At 46.5% G+C, this 17,130-nt stretch overlaps 1 protein-coding gene across 5 annotated transcripts in view; it reads right to left on the bottom strand.

The window, feature by feature from the left end:
- Positions 1 to 16,760, bottom strand: part of MKNK1 (MAPK interacting serine/threonine kinase 1) — a 47,150-nt gene extending 30,390 nt beyond the window's left edge. For 2 of the 5 annotated variants that reach the window (XM_003891821.5, XM_003891823.5), the window contains exons 1-2: positions 15,337 to 15,453; positions 5,224 to 5,391 (exon numbers count right to left, since the gene is read on the bottom strand). The gene's annotated coding sequence lies outside the window, so the exon portion shown is untranslated. Of the gene's footprint in view, positions 1 to 5,223; positions 5,392 to 15,316 lie in introns of all 5 variants that reach the window. The other 3 variants (XM_021941162.2, XM_021941196.2, XM_021941189.2) reach the window with 3 other exon arrangements.
- Between the last annotated feature and the right edge of the window lie 370 nt (positions 16,761 to 17,130).

Here is a 17,130-nt window from a genome sequence, read left to right on the forward strand (position 1 = left end):
GCTGCTGTGAGGATCGAATACGAGACTAGAAGTGAAAGCGCCACTGACTTACTCTTCAGTAATACTCTATTTATTGGACACCTACTGATCATCTGCTGCTAGACAATGAGAGTACAAGAGAAGACCCAGTCTCTTCCCTGATGGGCGTTTAAATCTGCTGCTGACACTTAAAACAATTTCAACACAGTAGGACAAGTGCTGGGACAGGGAGGCACCAGGTGCTGTGGAGCAGGCGAGAGGAAGCTAACCCAGTTGGGTAACTACAGGAAGAGACAGGTAAGCCTCAATACCTGAGGGATGAGTGGGCTGGTCAGACTGGGGCCTGGGAGAGAGTGTCCCAGACCAAGGAAGGGCTGGTCAGGCTGAGGCCCTCCTGGAGGAGGGACAGAGGGTCAGTGGGGGCCACTGGTGATCGCTGTGGCTGGCAGGGGCACAGAGCACATGGGAAGAGCGATGACATTAGCTCACAAGCAGTCTTATCGTCATCGATGACAATGTCTCCATTCCTAGGCATATGTTTATCTTGTTTTCTCCATTAAAATAGGAATGCATATTTCATTTCTTTGTAAAACCTGTTAGTGAACAAGCACTGATGGAACTGAAAGGATGTTAAGTGTTAAGGATACAGATCCAAGAATCATCCTGGTTCCTGCAGGGGAGAGGTACAGAGAACTCACAGAGCAGATGAGGAGGGGTTGGGGAGGCTTCCTAGAAGGACTACTACAGCACGGACATTCCTGACATGCAAGTACCCATCCACCATTCTGCCCCGGAAGGTGACCTCGAGGCCCACCTTCTGAAAGAACTGTGTTACTTCTCCACAGTCTTACGAGCCACACTGTCCCCAGAGGAACCAGATCTGTACTCCAAATTTTGAAGAGCCTGCAGAGAACTCATCAGCTTTCATATCTGTGCGTGAAACCAGAGACGATCCTCTCCCCACTAAGAACCTGACTTTGCTGGCTAGCTCAGCTCTGCAAACTTAGCTCACACTCCTCTCCCAAGCACTTCAGAATTCTTTTCAAGGTCTCCCCAACCTTTAAGAGCGATTTCCCTCAGCCAAAAGAGCTTTCTTGAGAAGAAATAGTGGTGAGAGCAAGCAGAGGAGTGTAATTACCGACCCTTCTCGGGCATCAGCTAGCTGAGCATTCCACAACAAATGGAGAATGCAGAAAACGATCAGGAACTGAGGGACGCTGAAAGGAAGTGTCATGGGCACTCTAAGGAAGTGGCCAAGACCAAGAAATGTGAAACAGAGGAGGCAATGAGGGGGTGCCTGGAGAGACTGACCCCAGAATACTTACATCTTTGAAGTAGCAGCCGGAGCAGTATTAGAGTCCACATGACTACTCCTAGTAGTGACATTACTCACACGCACACACGCTGCTTACTGTAGGCCAGGCAGCATTCTTTTTTTTTTTTTTAAAATTACTATTATACTTTAAGTTCTAGGGTACACGTGCATAACGTGCAGGTTTGTTACATATGTATACTTGTGCCATGTTGGTGTGCTGCACCCATCAACTTGTCAGCACCCATCAACTTCACCAATGCTACACTTTACATATACTAACTTACTTAATTATCACAACTTTATGAGCTAAGTATCCAGATTTTACAGATGAAGAAACTGAAGTACAAAGAGATTTAATGATTTGTTCAAGGTTACATACATCGTAAGTGGCAGAGCTGAGATCTAAATCTAGTCTGGCTCAGAATTCAAGCTTTTAACCATTACACTGTATTTAAATCTTAATGCTGAAAGGCAGAAGGGGGTAGCTAGTAAAAGTAGCCAGGCACCAATGAGAATGCTTTTGTTTATAAACCTTAGCACAGAGCTTCCCTGCTGATGTGCTGTGAATGAGATGTTGATCCCCTCATCAGGCCTCCAGTCACTCGCTGTTACTCAGGTATGCAGAACAGTATCATTTTCAGCATGTGCTATGATGTGAAAAGGTTGGGCAGCACTGCCCCAGCTTCCAGAAATATGAAGGCATTTATTACCACATTATTATCATCCTATTCATCGAAAACCTCATTCATCAGAAGTTTCTTCTTCCTGTTCTGAGCTTGCCTTGTATTTTGTGTTTTGTCATCTTATGAAAGATGAGTTACCAACCAAAGTCCACCCACGTTATTTCATGGCAGTTCTGGTGTCAGGTACAGGCTACGTTCTTCTGCCTGACCCATTAGTGGGAAGATTGGTTTTGTGGCATCATTATTATGCGGGGACAAGGAGAGGGTACACTCAAACACTAGTCAGATTTAACACATGATGGATGAAAGGAGTCACTTGTAAAGTCAGCTCAATCAAAGGACAGTCTGTTCACGGTGATACTGCAAGGGGCTAAGGTATTCTTCCCCAAGAGTCTGGTGTGAGGGGAGGCTGGGCCGCAGCATGCAGGTGGCAGCGTCTCACTTCGCTGCAATGAAACTGGGAGGTGAGGCCTGCTAGGGTGCCAGCAAGGAATCCCCCACAGGCCTCAGACAGGACTGGGGGCCTGAGAATCCCAGAGACAAAAGGTCACAACTCTAGTCCATCTTCTCCCTCTGTTCTGATTCTGGGATCACAAGCAGCCTTCAGAGCTGTCACTGCATCTCCTGGTGGAAGGAACGGCAAGAGGAAGGACATGGAAGGGGAGAAGGAAGTGTGTGCTGAAGAAACAGCAAGCAGGAGGAAAGGGCTGGATGCAAGTGGGGAGCAGCGTGTAAAAAGCTGACGAAGGTGGGCTGCGCTTAGGCCCCCAGGCACAAACACAGCCCACGAGGCTCTCCAACCCCCAGCCCCTGTCTACCTTCCAGCCTCAGCACCCAACACAGCCATTGTTTCACGGAAAAATGAAACTAGCGGCTAGTTCCGCTTGCAATTCAAGGGATCCCACACGTGCTTTTCCTTGAGTCAAGTGCTGTACTTCGGTTTGCCGCAGAAGTGCTTTATGAGTATTTCAATTTTGTTACACAGAATATTAAAGAGATCTGTACTCAGGGTTGGAATTCAATAAAACTGATAATTTTTGCTACTTCATCAAGGACATTCTTGTGTGAAAATGGCATTTAAAAAAAGCCAGGTGCGGTGGCTCATGCCTGTAATCCCAGCACTTTGGGAGGCTGAGGTGGGCATACCACCTGAGGTCAGGAGTTCGAGACCAGCCTGGCCAACATGGCAAAACTCTGTCTCTATTAAAAATACAAAAATTAGCCGGGTGTGGTGGCAGGTGTCTCTAATCTCAGTTACTCAGGAGGCTGAGGTAGGAGAATCACTTGAACCTGGGAGGCGGAGGTTGCAGTGAGCCGAAGTCGTGCTGCTGCCCTCCAGCCTGGGCGACAAAGTGAGACTCCATCTCAAAACAGAAACAAAAACAAAAAACTGGGAGTACAGAGCAGTGGAGAATACAATGGCTACTAGCACAGTTCAGCATCACCACCTGGACCAAGGCACCAATAGTATTACCCATTGTTGCTCTGCAACAACAGAGAACATCTTAGTACTATTACAAAAATCATTTTGACTGCACAGATTCCTGGAAGAGTTTTGGGGACCCCCCATGGTCTGCAGTGTATGCTGCGAACCACTGGCCTAGGTGATGGGGAGGGACTGGGTGTGACTGGAGCTGTGCCTGGGGCCACGGAATTGACTGTGATGCGAAGAACAAACTGGAGGCTAGAGAGTGAGGGCTGAAAGAGGCGGCTGTAACAGCCCTGGGCAGGGCGAGAAAGGCCTACAACGGAGACAGGGAGAGCAGGGAGAGCAATGAAGAGGAGGTGAGGTGTGTAACAGAGTGAGGGAATGAAACCATTGAGGCAGAACTGATCCTAGTCCTACCAAATGACTGAAGAAGGTGAAGGGAGCAAAGACCATGGCTCTTCTTGAAGGAAGGGACAGTGTCTAATTCCTCTCCATCCCCACTGCCTAGTATGCAGTCAGGAAGAGGCGGGCCTCATATACTTATGATTACATGTTTATTAACCAAAGTCAGGTCACCATAAGAACAGTAGGACCATCAAAGAGGGGGAGAATTCAGGAAGCGGAGCTGGCTGGGGATGGGGAGCAGGGAAAGACAATGGCACCACTGGGGAGCTTCAGATGAAGAGGGGTGACATAGCCACCAGGGACTACGAAACTCACTGATCAGGCTAAAACCACTCTCACTCAGCCCTCGTCTGACCCAAATCTGCAAGTGAGGCATTATTCACAATCTCCCAGGCATGACAAACCTCCGGTGACAGTGTAACCCAGAACACTTCAAAATGTCATCATATATATCACATATACGTTTAAAAAAAAACCTGAAAAGATACATCTCAAATTATTATTATTTCTTGAGCTAGGGTCTCGCTCTGTCACTCAGGCTGGAGTGCAGTGGCACCATCTTGGCTCACTGCAGCCTCCACCTCCCGGGTTCAAACAATCCTCTTGCCTCAGTCTCCCAAGTAGCTGGGACTACAGGCATGTACCACCATGCTTGGCCAATTTTTGAATTCTTCATAGAGACAGTCTTGCTATGTTGCCCAGGCTGGCCAAATTATTAGCAATGGTTATTTGGGGAGGGACAGTGTCTAATTCCTCTCTATCCCCACTGCTTAGTATGGAGCCAGGCAGAGCGGAGCTTCATATACTTCTGTTGTGTTTTAGCTTGTTTTGTTATGAAGTAGTTTTAATTTCATAATTAAATAGATCTGGCCAGGTGCAGTGGCTCACACCTGTAATCCCAGCACTTTGAGAGGCCGAGGCAGGCAGATCACTTGAGGTCAGGAGTTTGAGGCCAGCCTGGCTAACATGGTGAAACCCCATCTCTACTAAAAACAAAAATTAGCTGGGTGGGGTGGTGCACACCTGTAATCCCAGCTACTCAAGAAGCTGAGGCAGGAGAATCGCTTGAACCCGGGAGGCAGAGGTTGCCATGGGCCGAGATTGCACCACTGCACTCCGGCCTGGGTGACAGAGGGAGGCTGTCACAGAAAAAAAAAAAAAAAAGTAAATAAATATGTTTCAGTTATATGTTTTCCTTATGACCCCTGCCATGTCATTCTGTAGAAATGTGTTCCTCCTACTAAGCGTTATCCGAGTTGTACCAGGGCAGCTCCGCTAATCCTAGCTAACCAACTAAGTGCTGAAAACCACGATCTGCTAGATGGTCTCTTACCTGCCCCTTCCTCTGGATGTATCAGATCATTTCAATTTGAAGTAATCTAAGGATAACTGAAATGTACACCCAATCTTACCTATAGGTTTTTCCAACTTTTGGGAAGATACCGTCTGTAAACTTGAAATCCCAAATGAAATAAAGCCCCTGTCAGGGAGTTGGTGTCTTCCAGCTACACGAAGTGTCTCAATGGCCTTTGTACGTAGCTGGCAATCTTCGGTTCACCACTGGCCTCTGACATGGAAACCTTGAAAAAGCAGAAATAGAAAGGAAATCAAAATGCTGACTTCTTTAAAAGGACCAGAAAAGAGAAAGATCAATCTGAACATGCCCCAAACCTATGAGTTACCCCACTAAGTAGATATACACACGGCAATCACAGATTTCTCATCTTTAAAATCAGACACTTGAATTAAATTTTTTATAGAGATAGAGTCTTGTTATGTTGCCCAGGCTGGCCAAATTATTAACAATGATTATTTGGGAAGGGGCAGCATCTAATTCCTCTCTATCCCCACTACCATTAAGCATTGGAAGATTTAACAAAGGTCTGAGTGAAATTTTTCAGATTCTGTTTCCGTTATGGGATTCCAGACCCAAAAAGATGTAACTGGACCTGGGTGATAGAAATAGACACCTCTGCTCTGAGGAGTCTCAGGCAAAAGGCAAAAGTTGACAGGCCGGGCATGGTGGCTTATGCCTGTAATCCCAGCACTTTGGGAGGCTGAGGCAGATGGATTGACTGAGCTCAGAAGTTCGAGACCAGCCTGGGCAACATGGTGAAACCCATCCCTACAAAAATACTAAAATTAGCCAGGCATGGTGGCACGCACCTGTAGCTACTTGGGAGGTTGAGGCAGGAAGATTGCTTGAGCCCAGGAGGTTGAGGCTACAATAAGCCAAGATCATGCCACTGCACTCCAGCCTGGGTGACAGAGTGAGGCACTCCTCTGCTATCCACATTTTTAGACAAATGAGCTGGGCTCTCTCTCTTAGTGGCCAAGTCCAGGTCTCATAGGCAAGAGGTAACAGAGCCCGAAAGATAAAGTAGACGCTGAGAGCAGCAGGTGGCATGAATGGGAACAAGGTTTTGTGTTGAATACATAATTATTGCTAGTTTTCAATCTGATGACTTCACTTTCTCTATGTTCACTGTTATTTTAATATCATGGCTCTAGCTATCACAAGTCAAAGTTGCTTTGTCAACTTCCCTATGAAATAAATATGCATTTCCCCTTTTCTCAGTGGGAAAGCCCTGAAAATGCAACTTAACTCTGAATTCTGAGCCTTTATGCCAAAATTTCTAAAAAGGCTTTCTAACCGGAAGTTGGGTGTGTTTCACCATGACCTCAACCACATGTCCCAAGCAGGACTTGTGTCCAACCCCCACCCACTGCCTCCTTCCTCCAATTTCTCTTCTTCCCTATCAGATCATGTCATCCTGCCAGTTACTCCTTAAAGGCAAGCACATATCTTTTTCATCTTTGTATTACCAGCATCTAACGTAGTATCTGGCAAAAATGGGCTCTAGTGAATCTGAATGAATTACTTCATACACAAAATATCTCTTTACTGTCCAATAAAGATGTTAGCACAGTGGATAGTCCTTCCTACTATGCTCTTCATTCCCAAACAAATCTGAAACCCAATGAAATTATTTCCGGGGCCTAAGGAAACTCAGGGTATGCTCTCTCTCTTCATTTCTACTACCACACTTCCAGGGACAGCCTTGAACACCTTTCAATGACAGGATCTGGCTCTATCAGCCAGGCTGGAGTGCAGTGGCATGATCTTGGCTCACTGCAGCCTCCACCTGCCAGGCTCAAGCAATCCTCCCACCTCAGTCTCCCAAGTAGCTGAGACTACAGGCACGAGCCACCACGCCTGTCTAATTTTTGTATTTTTTGTAGATACAGGGTCTCGCCATGTTGCCCAGGCTGGTCTTGAGGTCCTGAGCTCAAGTGATTTGCCTGTCTCAGCCTCCCAAAAGTGCTAGGATTATGGGCATGAGCCACCACACCTGGCCTTGAACTTTCATTCTGTCTTTAGTCTTGTCATAGGTTTAGATCTCCACCTGGTCCCTTCTTGTTACCTATGGTAGGAGTTGGCAATTTTTTTTCTGCAAAGGGCCAGAGGGTAAATATTTTAAGCTTTGTGTGTCACATGGTCTTTGTTATGACTCAATTTTGCATTTGTAGAGAGAAAGCAGCAGACAATATATAAATGAATGATTGTAGCTATATGTCAATAAAACTTTATTTTTGGACACTGAAATTTAAATTTCATATGATTTTCATGTGTCATAAAATATTGATCTTTTCTTGATTTCTCCCCAACCATGTAAAAATGTAAAAAGTACTCTTAGTTTGCATCCACACAAAAACAGGCGGTGAGTCAAATATGGCCTGTGGGCCATAGTTTGCCAACCCTTGGCCTATAGTAGAAAAAAAAACCCCTCAGAATTCCTTACGGACTTTGCGTATTTTGCCACATGGAGCCACCTTAGGCTGGGGAAGTAGAAAGCGCAGGGCTTTTGGGCATTAGGTGCTAGGTTCCAGTTCTGGCCCTACCATCTACCATCCTGGTAGCCTTGCACATAAAATTCAACCTCTCTGAGCTTTACTACCATCATCTATAAAATGGGGGAAATAACGCTTACAACACAGAGTTGTCATGGCAATTAAGTGAGCTAATATATATAGAGCTCATGGCACCAGTATCTGGCATACAGTAGGCACTCAATAGTAACTCTTATTCCAGCTTCTGACATGGCTTCCCCAGATCAACTGCGGCTCTGGAAAGCAACCCAGCCACTCTGTGAACCACAATTGGCCGCAGGAGGGAATAAATTGACAGCAAATACAAAGGCAGAGAGAGAATTTGGAGGTTTTCAGATACATGCCACAGGATTCTAAGTGCCTGGTTAGCCCTAATTCCTTCTGGCACCATGTAAAATTTCTCTAGTCCCTTTTTCCTCCTCAAAAATTACTTCTCACAGTCCTTAAAGATTCTTGGCATTCTTTACCAACTACCCAGATGGACCCTGTAGCCCTCTCCTCATTCCTGTACCTTCTGCTGGTATAGGGCTGCGGTGGGGAAGGGTGACCATGGTCAGACCAAACCTACACGGATTGATCGGCCTTCAGCTGGGTCTTAAGTAGGCTGGGCCTGGTGAGGCACCCAATTCTCTCTCAATTGTTCATGAATTTCTTGCTGTACTGGGAATTAAATTTCTTCAGCGCTTAAGAACTAGACTTTCTACAAAAGTTTTAGAGCCAAAAAAAAAAAAAAAAAAATCACCATGTATACCAACAAAAGATCCATCACATTACTTTCAAGTAAGAAAATATCAGTGAGGCACAGGTAAGGCTAAGATTTATGGTATCTCTACCCTTGGTCCAAAAAGCCAGATCTCGGCTTTTTGTCACTTCCTTGCTCTAAAACTTCTAATGGGTGTCCACTGCCCCTGGAGTAACCAAGCTTCTGTGCTGTCACTCAGGGCCTCCACCATCTTGTCCCAGACCAACCCTCTATGGGAGTCTTAACCTGCAGTCTAGTCAAAAGGGACTGAATTTCCACCTGATCGCTCTAACCAATTCCCAGCTTCCCACACTTGTGCATAATTAAATCACCTGTAACATTTTATTACATGTCTTCCCCTAGACTGTGAGCTAGGGACAGGGTACAGACTATGTCTCCTTTATCTCTGGGTCCCCTACACCTAGCAGAGGTTCTGACATGGGGCAACCACTTCATAATTGTTAATGAATGGATGGAAACAGCTGAAGTTACTCTTCCCTTAAGCTGTTTTAGCTGGACTCTTATTAGAAGACCGAGTACAGTCTGGGTCACTGCCACAAAGCAGAAAAACCGAAGAGAAAGAAAAGAGGCATGACCAATGTGATCCAAGCAATGGAAAATAGGTTTTAGGAGTGAGGTTAAAGAGACCAAGGCTGTTTAGCCAGGAGAAGAGAAGATGAGGCCTAATTGGATTCTGACTTTAAGTACAGAAAAGGTTATCATGAGAAAATCTTGATCTCATCCTCCCTTTATAATCAGAAGAAACTTTTCCATATTTATGGAAAATGGAACAAGAAGAAATGACTTAAGTTAAGGCCCGAAGGGTTTAAGCTGGACAGAAAGAAGAACCAAATTAGGCACCACTTTTCCAGAGATACTGTTATTGTACTTTTGGCAAGTGAATTGGAGGAGTCTTGCTTGGCACTTTTGTTGAAGGCTGTGCAAAAAGGAATACATATGCTGCTCTGTTCCTGTTTACTGTGGAGAGAGGTGGGTGAAAACACAAGTCAGGTAAGATTTTCTAAAGAGGCACTGATTTTTATTGACCCATTTCCTACAGGCACTTTCTGCCAGGTTATGCATTGCAACCATGTGCTGGAACAATCTAGTATCTCAAAGGTTCCTGATAGGGCAATGGAAAGAAAGAGAAGGTAACAATGCCGGGGAAGGGAAGATGGCCCTAATAAATACACTTTCTATAAAAACAGTACCAAACTGGGCATTCATATATTTGTTAATATTATTACATTTAAAGCTCACATTCATTGAGCACCTACTATGTGCCAGGCACTGTGCTGTTTTATCTCAATTCTCTTAACAACCCCATGAGGTAAGTAATATTTGTATTCTCATTTTACAGATGAAGAAACAGAAACTCAGGAAGATTAAATAACTTGCCCAAGTCACACAGGTAGCAAGTGGCAGAGCCAGGACTCAAACTCAGGTAGTCTGACTCTAGAGTCCATAAACCTAACTACTGTCTCCCTGTAAGGATGAGACGCTGGAATATAAACTTTAGTCTCTCTGAATCCTGTTCATATTCTCAGCTCTTCCTCATACAGTCCCAAGTCAGGACATTAGCAAGAGTTGAGGCCTCAGAAGTGAACCGAAATACTCTTTTGATTATCAGCATCTATAAAATGGGGGCACTAACACCCACATCACAGAGTTGTCATGGGAATGAAGTGAGCTAATGTATACGGAGCTCATGGCACCAGTGCCTGGCATACAGTAGGCACTCAATAACTAGGAACTGTTATTCCAGCTTCTGACATGGCTTCCCCAGATCAACTGCGGCTCTGGAAAGCAACCCAACCACTCTGTGAACCACAACTGGCTGCAGGAGGGAATAATCTGACAGCAAAAACAAAGGAAAGAAACAGACTGAGGACTCTCAGATGAAAATGAACACATGCAGGACTTGAACGCCAGCCTCTGGACTCCAAGTTAGTGCTCTTTCCTACTTACAGACTCTTGCTGAATTTGAGGGTGAGAAAATGAAGAGCTAGGATGTGCCAAATGGGCTGCCTCCCGCAACAGACCCTTTTGTAATGAACTGTCAATCTCCCATCAGAACCCATGCCTGAAATACCAGGGTCCTGCAGCCTCTGTAAACTGGTTCGAAGATTCTACTAGCTAAGGATGGCAATGCACTGATTTATGGCATTGTGGGTGCTGCCAAAATGCTCACCTATTAAACCTATCAAGCAGACCTAGTCCATGCAGCTTCCAAACTAGGCCAGTGAATTCACCGTTTTAAGCCTCTTCACTGATGTCCCCATTCTGGGACCATCTTTGCTCCAGTCTAACCTCCGTCCGGCTGCCAGAGAAAACAGAGCGCCAGTCAGGGCATTTGGAGTCTCGCAGCATAAGGAAGATAACATGGGCCTTTGAACTCAGCACTGCTAGTTTTGAACCAAGCTGTGCCCTTACCAACTATCTAACCTTGGGGAAGTCACTTTAATCTTTCTGAGGTCTGGTTTCTTCATCTTTAGATTGGAGATAAATAGGCCTATATTACAGAATTAAATATAGTATGTAAAGCATCCAGCATACTGCAAGCCACAAAGCAAAGGAGACACTTGATAAATGCCAGTGCTCTGCTCCCTACTCCGCTCTCTACATTTTAGCCAAAACCTGCCACTTTGGCTTATTTCTTCTCACTAACTCCTCTCCCTTCCCACAACACACACACACACACACACACCCCCACACCCCCTTACACCTGTGCATTTCTGCCTCTCAACCATTGCTCAAGCTGTTCCTTCTCCCAGGAATAAACTCCCTCCAAGGCCCAGCATAAATTCTCCACCTTCAGGAATCCTCTGATCATGCTGGGATTGATTTCTCCTTCTCCCAGACTCCCACTTTGTTTACATTCCTTACTACATTTACCATAGTCAGTCTGATTTCAGTTATTTATGTACTTATCTATCTTCCAAACTACACTGGAGGGAGAAGGTTCTGAGAAGACAATTATTTATAGGAGGGCAGGAAATGTGTTGTTTTCCTCTGTGTGTATTTCTCAATACCAGGGTCTTGTACATAGCAAGAGCTCAATATGTGCTTATTGAATTGAATCTTTCCATCCTATACTGGGAATCTTTACAGAAAGATCCTGGACTGAGTTCATTCTAAAACTGCATTTACTGCCTGACTTGATAAATAGGGAATTTTTGAAGTACATGAATATTCCTAAAGTAAGATCCACTAATACTCATGTGGGCTTGTTTCATTCCTTCATCCATTCTTTCAATACACTCTGGACTCTTCTTGGGATCTCTCTCCAACACACAAGGAGACATTGCTGGGACAACATTTCTCACTCACGGAGATCTGGGAGCAAGCTCTTGGAGAACTGCTCCACCCCACTGCGTAGGAGGTGACTGTCATTAAAACCATACTAAAACCCAGAGTTGTGGAATTGGAAAATAGATCTGAATGATCTGCCTTAGTTTCCAAGCTATAACATAGAGTTAAAAACACTTAAAACAGTGTCTGGAACACAGCAAGTGTACAATAAATGTTAGATGTTGTTTTAACGACGAAGTAGACTGGAAAAAACAGAGTCATGACATTTCACTTCTAGAACTATCTCCACTACTGACTGATTCCTTGTGCAATCTTTTTTTTTTTTTTTTGAGACAGAGTCTTGCTCTGTCGCCCAGGCTGGAGTGCAATGGTGCAATCTCAGCTCACTGCAACCTCTGCCTCCTGGGTTCAAACGATTCTCCTGCCTCAGCCTCCCAAATAGTTGAGATTACAGGTGCTCGCCACCACGCACAGCTAATTTTTGTATTTTTAGTAGAGATGGGGTTTCACCATGCTGGTCAGGCTGGTCTCGAACTTCTGACCTCAGGTGATCCACCTGCCTCGGCCTCTCAAAGTGCTGGGATTACAGGTGTGAGCCACACAGCTGGACTCCTTGTGCAATCTCGATCAAGTCCTTTCCCCATCTATAAAATGGTGGCAGAACCAGATGGTTGGTTCCCAAGCTCCTTCTACCTTCGACCATGTATATTTTTTTCTGTGATCAAGAAATAACTTTCTCTTCCACATGCTGAGGCTGTTGGCAAGGGAAAATGTGCATTTATAGCTGCTGGTCCCCAGATGGGAGGAACCACTGTTTCCCAAGGCCAAGGGCAGAGTAACTGATTAGAAAACCACCTGTGAGTTTTCCCCTGTTTAAACTGTACTATTAATACACCCAGTGCAGGTCTCTGAACAGAGCATTACCTACCTTCCAACAAAACTCACAGTCAAGGCAAGACAAGAGCCTGAAAACAATGGCTGCAATGAAGAATCCTTGCTTGTGCAGAACTATTGTACTTTCCTGCTTTTGATGCCTGTAATTAGGGCATCAATCTAAACTAGGGCCCTCCTTAGGCCCAAAGAGGAGGAAAAACACAAAGTCCCATTCTGAACCTGACAGCTCATAAAACAAGGGCCAAAGCTAGTAAATAAAAAATGTCACTGACTCATTTAACCACAAACACTGCAGAGGCCTACTATGTGCTGGCCCTATTCTGGGCAGAGGAGGAAGGAAAGAGACATGGTGCCTTGCCACCTACCTACTCAGAGTACATATGGAGTGTACATACCCCTAGGTAGACTATGATGAGAGTTACATTAGAGGGTCAGCCTCTGCCACAGAAGACAGAAAGGGGAACAAGTAATCCAGCAGAAGGCTCAGAAAAGCTTCACCATGGAGGCCACATGAGATGTAAACCTTGAAAGATGAGGAGGAGGACGGAAATCCAGGAAGAGGGAATATAAGCAAAAGCTTGAGCAGGAACATGCAGGGAGTGTTTGAGAAGCAGAGACTTGGCTGGGCACGGTGGCTCACACCTGTAATCCCAGCACTTTGGGAGGCACAGGCAGGCAGATCACCTGAGGTCAGAAGTTTGAAACCAGCCTGGCCAACGTGGCGAAACCCCATCTCTACTAAAAATACAAAAATTAGCCAGGTGTGGTGGTTCATGCCTGTAATCTCAGCTACTCAGGAGGCTGAGGCAGAGAATCGCTTGAACCTGGGAAGCAGAGGTTGCAGTGAGCCAAGATTGCGCCGCTACACTCCAGCCTGGGTGACAAAGTGAGACTCCATCTCAAAAAAAGGAGAAACAGAGACAACTAGTTTATTTTGACTGGACCACAGGTTGCAGGTTTGGGAAAACCAGGGGAAACAAGGAGGGGAGAAGTTTGGGAACAAATGGTGGAGGAACTTGTCTGAGGCTGGAGTCTAAACTCTACATCAAGCTTGTCCAACCCACGGCCCTGGATGGCTTTGAATGTGGTCCAACACAAATTCGTAAATGTTCTTAAAACACTGAGATTTTTTTTTTTTTTGCAATTTTTTAAAAAGCTCATCAGCTATTGTTAGTGTTAGCGTATTTTATGTGTGGCCCAAGACAATTCTTCTTCTTCCAATGTGGCCCAGGGAAGCCAAAAGATTGGATACCACTGCTCTATAAAGTAAGCAGTGACGCCCACCAAGGTTTCCGAGCAGTGTCTCAGGAAGAGCGCAGGGGCACCCATGAAGATGATGCAAAAGGAACCAAGTAATTAAATTACTCTGGGACCACATTACAGGAGACCACATGCACTTCCTAAACACATGCTGGGCTCTGACAGCTCCTGCTCACAGAGCTTCCCTCTCCCATGGCTTGGCTTCATGCAATGTGAGCTGCCATCTCCCGCAACTGTCAATATCTGCAAAATACCAGAGTAACAGAACTCCTGACCAACTCTCTGGATTACAGACAGAGAAGCGTTGAGGTGGGAGCAGATGGGCAGAGGGGGCACCAAAGCCTCTAGCTGGCTCAGTTCCATATAAAACCCAACCCTAGACTTCCTCTTCACATCACTTCCAGCCGCCCTCTAATGAAGGGCTGAAGCTAAGGAGAGTGGGCTGAAATCACCCGGCTGATGGGTGGTGATCCAGTGAGACACTACACCTACTGTCCAGCATGTGCCTGGCACATGGACAGTGGTGCCCTTCCCATTCTGCAGGGTCAGTTCCATCTGTAAATCCCACTGAGGCTTCAAGGCCCAGGTCACGTCAACTCTTCTCTCAGAGCCTTTCTAAAGTACCCCAATCCAAAATGACCGAGCTCCTAGAAATCACAGCTACCATGTATTCAGCACCCATTACATAACAGGTGCCATACTAGGTGACTTCCATATAATCCTATTCAACCTCACAATGGACCCTATTATGGCCATTTCCTAGGGAAGAAAGTGAAGCTCTGTGAGGGGAAGCGGACTTGCCCCAGGACACACAGCTAAGAGGTGGAAGAGATGAGATCTGAACCCAGGACTCCCTGACCCTGAAGTTGAGCACTTCTAACAACACTTCATTCCTGTGAGCCTGCCTGCCTCTGATCTGCCACTGACAGGGAGCTTGGAGCTCTCTAGGAAGACAGGGTGCACCTGACACTCTTATTACCTTTCCCTGTGGACAGCCACCCACACAGGCAGGAGCCTTCACATACTGAAAATAAACGAAAACAATTAATTTAAAAATAACGCAGTACACAGATTTCTCAAATTCCTCACGTGAAAAACTTCGTGACACTGGACTGCCTGAGCCCTGTGCCCAGCCATAGCCTCGGTCCTGATCCCTGGGAGAGACTGAGTCTCAAACGGGCCACAGAGTAAGCGCCATCTCGGACACCGGCCGCGCCCCTACCCCAGGCACAGACGGAGCCCCGACAGGTCGTAGACAGCTCGAGACAGTCCTGAAAAGCGTCCCCTTAGGCTGTCCCTCCGCAGCTGAATCGGGTCGTGACCTCGGGCCGCCGTGAAGGCCCTGACTGCCCCCTTCCGGGCACACGAACTCACAGACCCCGGCCCCACTTAGCTCGGAGGAATACCTCGCAGGTCTCGCTTTTACCTTCGCTGGCTCCCGCCGGGGAGCGGTCGCGCGCACCCCTATCTGCTGATCGCTCCTCCGAGAACGCGGAAGAGGCGGTGCTAGATCCAGGGGGTGGGCCCGACCAGAGAGGGGCGTGAGGAGGCGGAGCTGCGCCTGTGCCCTGATGGCTACGCGGGGCCGCCTGGGGGAAGGGGACTCGAGCTGAGCGAACTGCGCAGGCGTGACAGAGAAGAGGCGGGGAGAGGGGAGATTACTCCCAAGTGGGTGGGGCTTAGCTCTTCCGGCGCTTTCTTTTCCGAATGGAGGGTGGAGAAGCCCGGGAACGAAGGAGGCTGCGTGCGGCAGGTGTAATTAACATGCACTGAGCGCTTCTGCAGGCCAGGAAGGAATTTTAAAATGCCTTTTAAATGTAGGGAAACGCTGCTAGTCTTTTCTAAAACGGGGGCCAATTCTGCACAATTTCTTTAAAGGTCTGAGTGCCTAGAATTTCACTATAAGAGTTTCTACTTGAGTACATTATCCCCAGTAGTTCAAAATTTTTTAAACTTTTGAAAGTTCATTTATTGGGGAAAAACAATTGTAAATGGGTTAATGCCTCAACCAGCCTCCCCACATCCCTTTCCCAAGTCTGCAGCTGCGATGAGAAAGGATGAGAGTGTGGACTGGGATTTAATTCAGGTGCTGACTCTGAGTGATGGAGGTAAACATGCCTTCTCCGCCTGTCTCAGGATTATTGTGAGGATTTGGTAAGCAAGGCTAGTTAAAGAGCCCCAGGATTTGCTTCCCATCATCCACCTGACAAACATTTGTTCCCTGTCTTGTCAGGGCTGTCCCGATTGGGAATATTAGCGAACATTCAGGACTTTGCTAGATTTCCCAATCTGGGTGAAGGCTGGAGAGGGGGAAGATCAAGCTTCTGTGTTCACTCCCTTCTGGAATCCTGCGGTCCAACCTGAGGGCCCCTATGTATCCTGACTTCTCCCACTTATCACCTTCCGTGGAGCCCACCCAAGTTTCAAGTCTTCAGAGGCCCTGCTTGCCTGTTCCCTTCCCTGTTCCCTGTCTCAACAGCTTAAGAGACTCAGGACCTATGTTCCAGGTTCTCAAAGTTGCTATGTCCCTCACATGGCAACCAAGTTCAGTTAACACCTTTGAGGACTCTGGAGGTGCTCAGAGAAAGGAGGGCTCTCCCAAAGCAGGTGGAGCTCTAGTCATGCCTGTGGCTCATTTCACCACATATTCCACAGCTTGCTGTGGGATAGGGAGGAGAGTGGCAACAGGAAACCTGAGGCTGCAGTGTTTATGGGAGCCAGGGGTGATGCAGCATCCTTTACTCAATAGGTGGATACTCTGCCCTAGGCTGGAGAGGATGGCTTACTATCTAGGTCCCTGCTCCAAATATTGTTATGGAATTTTTTTTTTTTTTTTGAGATAGGGTCTCGCTGTATTTCCCAGGCTGGAGTGCAGTGGCACCATCTTTGCTCACTGCAACCTCTGCTTCTTGAGCTCAAGTGATCCTCCTGCTTCAGCCTCCCGAGTAGCTGGGACTACAGGCATGCACTACCATGGCTGGCTAATTTTTGCAGTTTTTTTTTTAGAGGCAGTGTTTTGTCATGTTGCCCAGGCTGGTCTCGCACTCCTGAGCTCAATGATCCTCCCACCTTGGCATCCCAAAGTGCTGGGATTACAGGCAAGAGCCACTATGCCCAGCTTTGTTATGGATCTTGAGCCAACAGGAAAACAAAGCCCAGCCTGACTTCTCAACCAAGCTGCCACTCCCAATATGTTACCTCTCCCAGGACCCTTTGTTAC

The sequence above is a fragment of the Papio anubis genome, chromosome 1 (assembly GCF_008728515.1).
Source record: "Papio anubis isolate 15944 chromosome 1, Panubis1.0, whole genome shotgun sequence".
Taxonomy (NCBI): domain Eukaryota; kingdom Metazoa; phylum Chordata; class Mammalia; order Primates; family Cercopithecidae; genus Papio; species Papio anubis.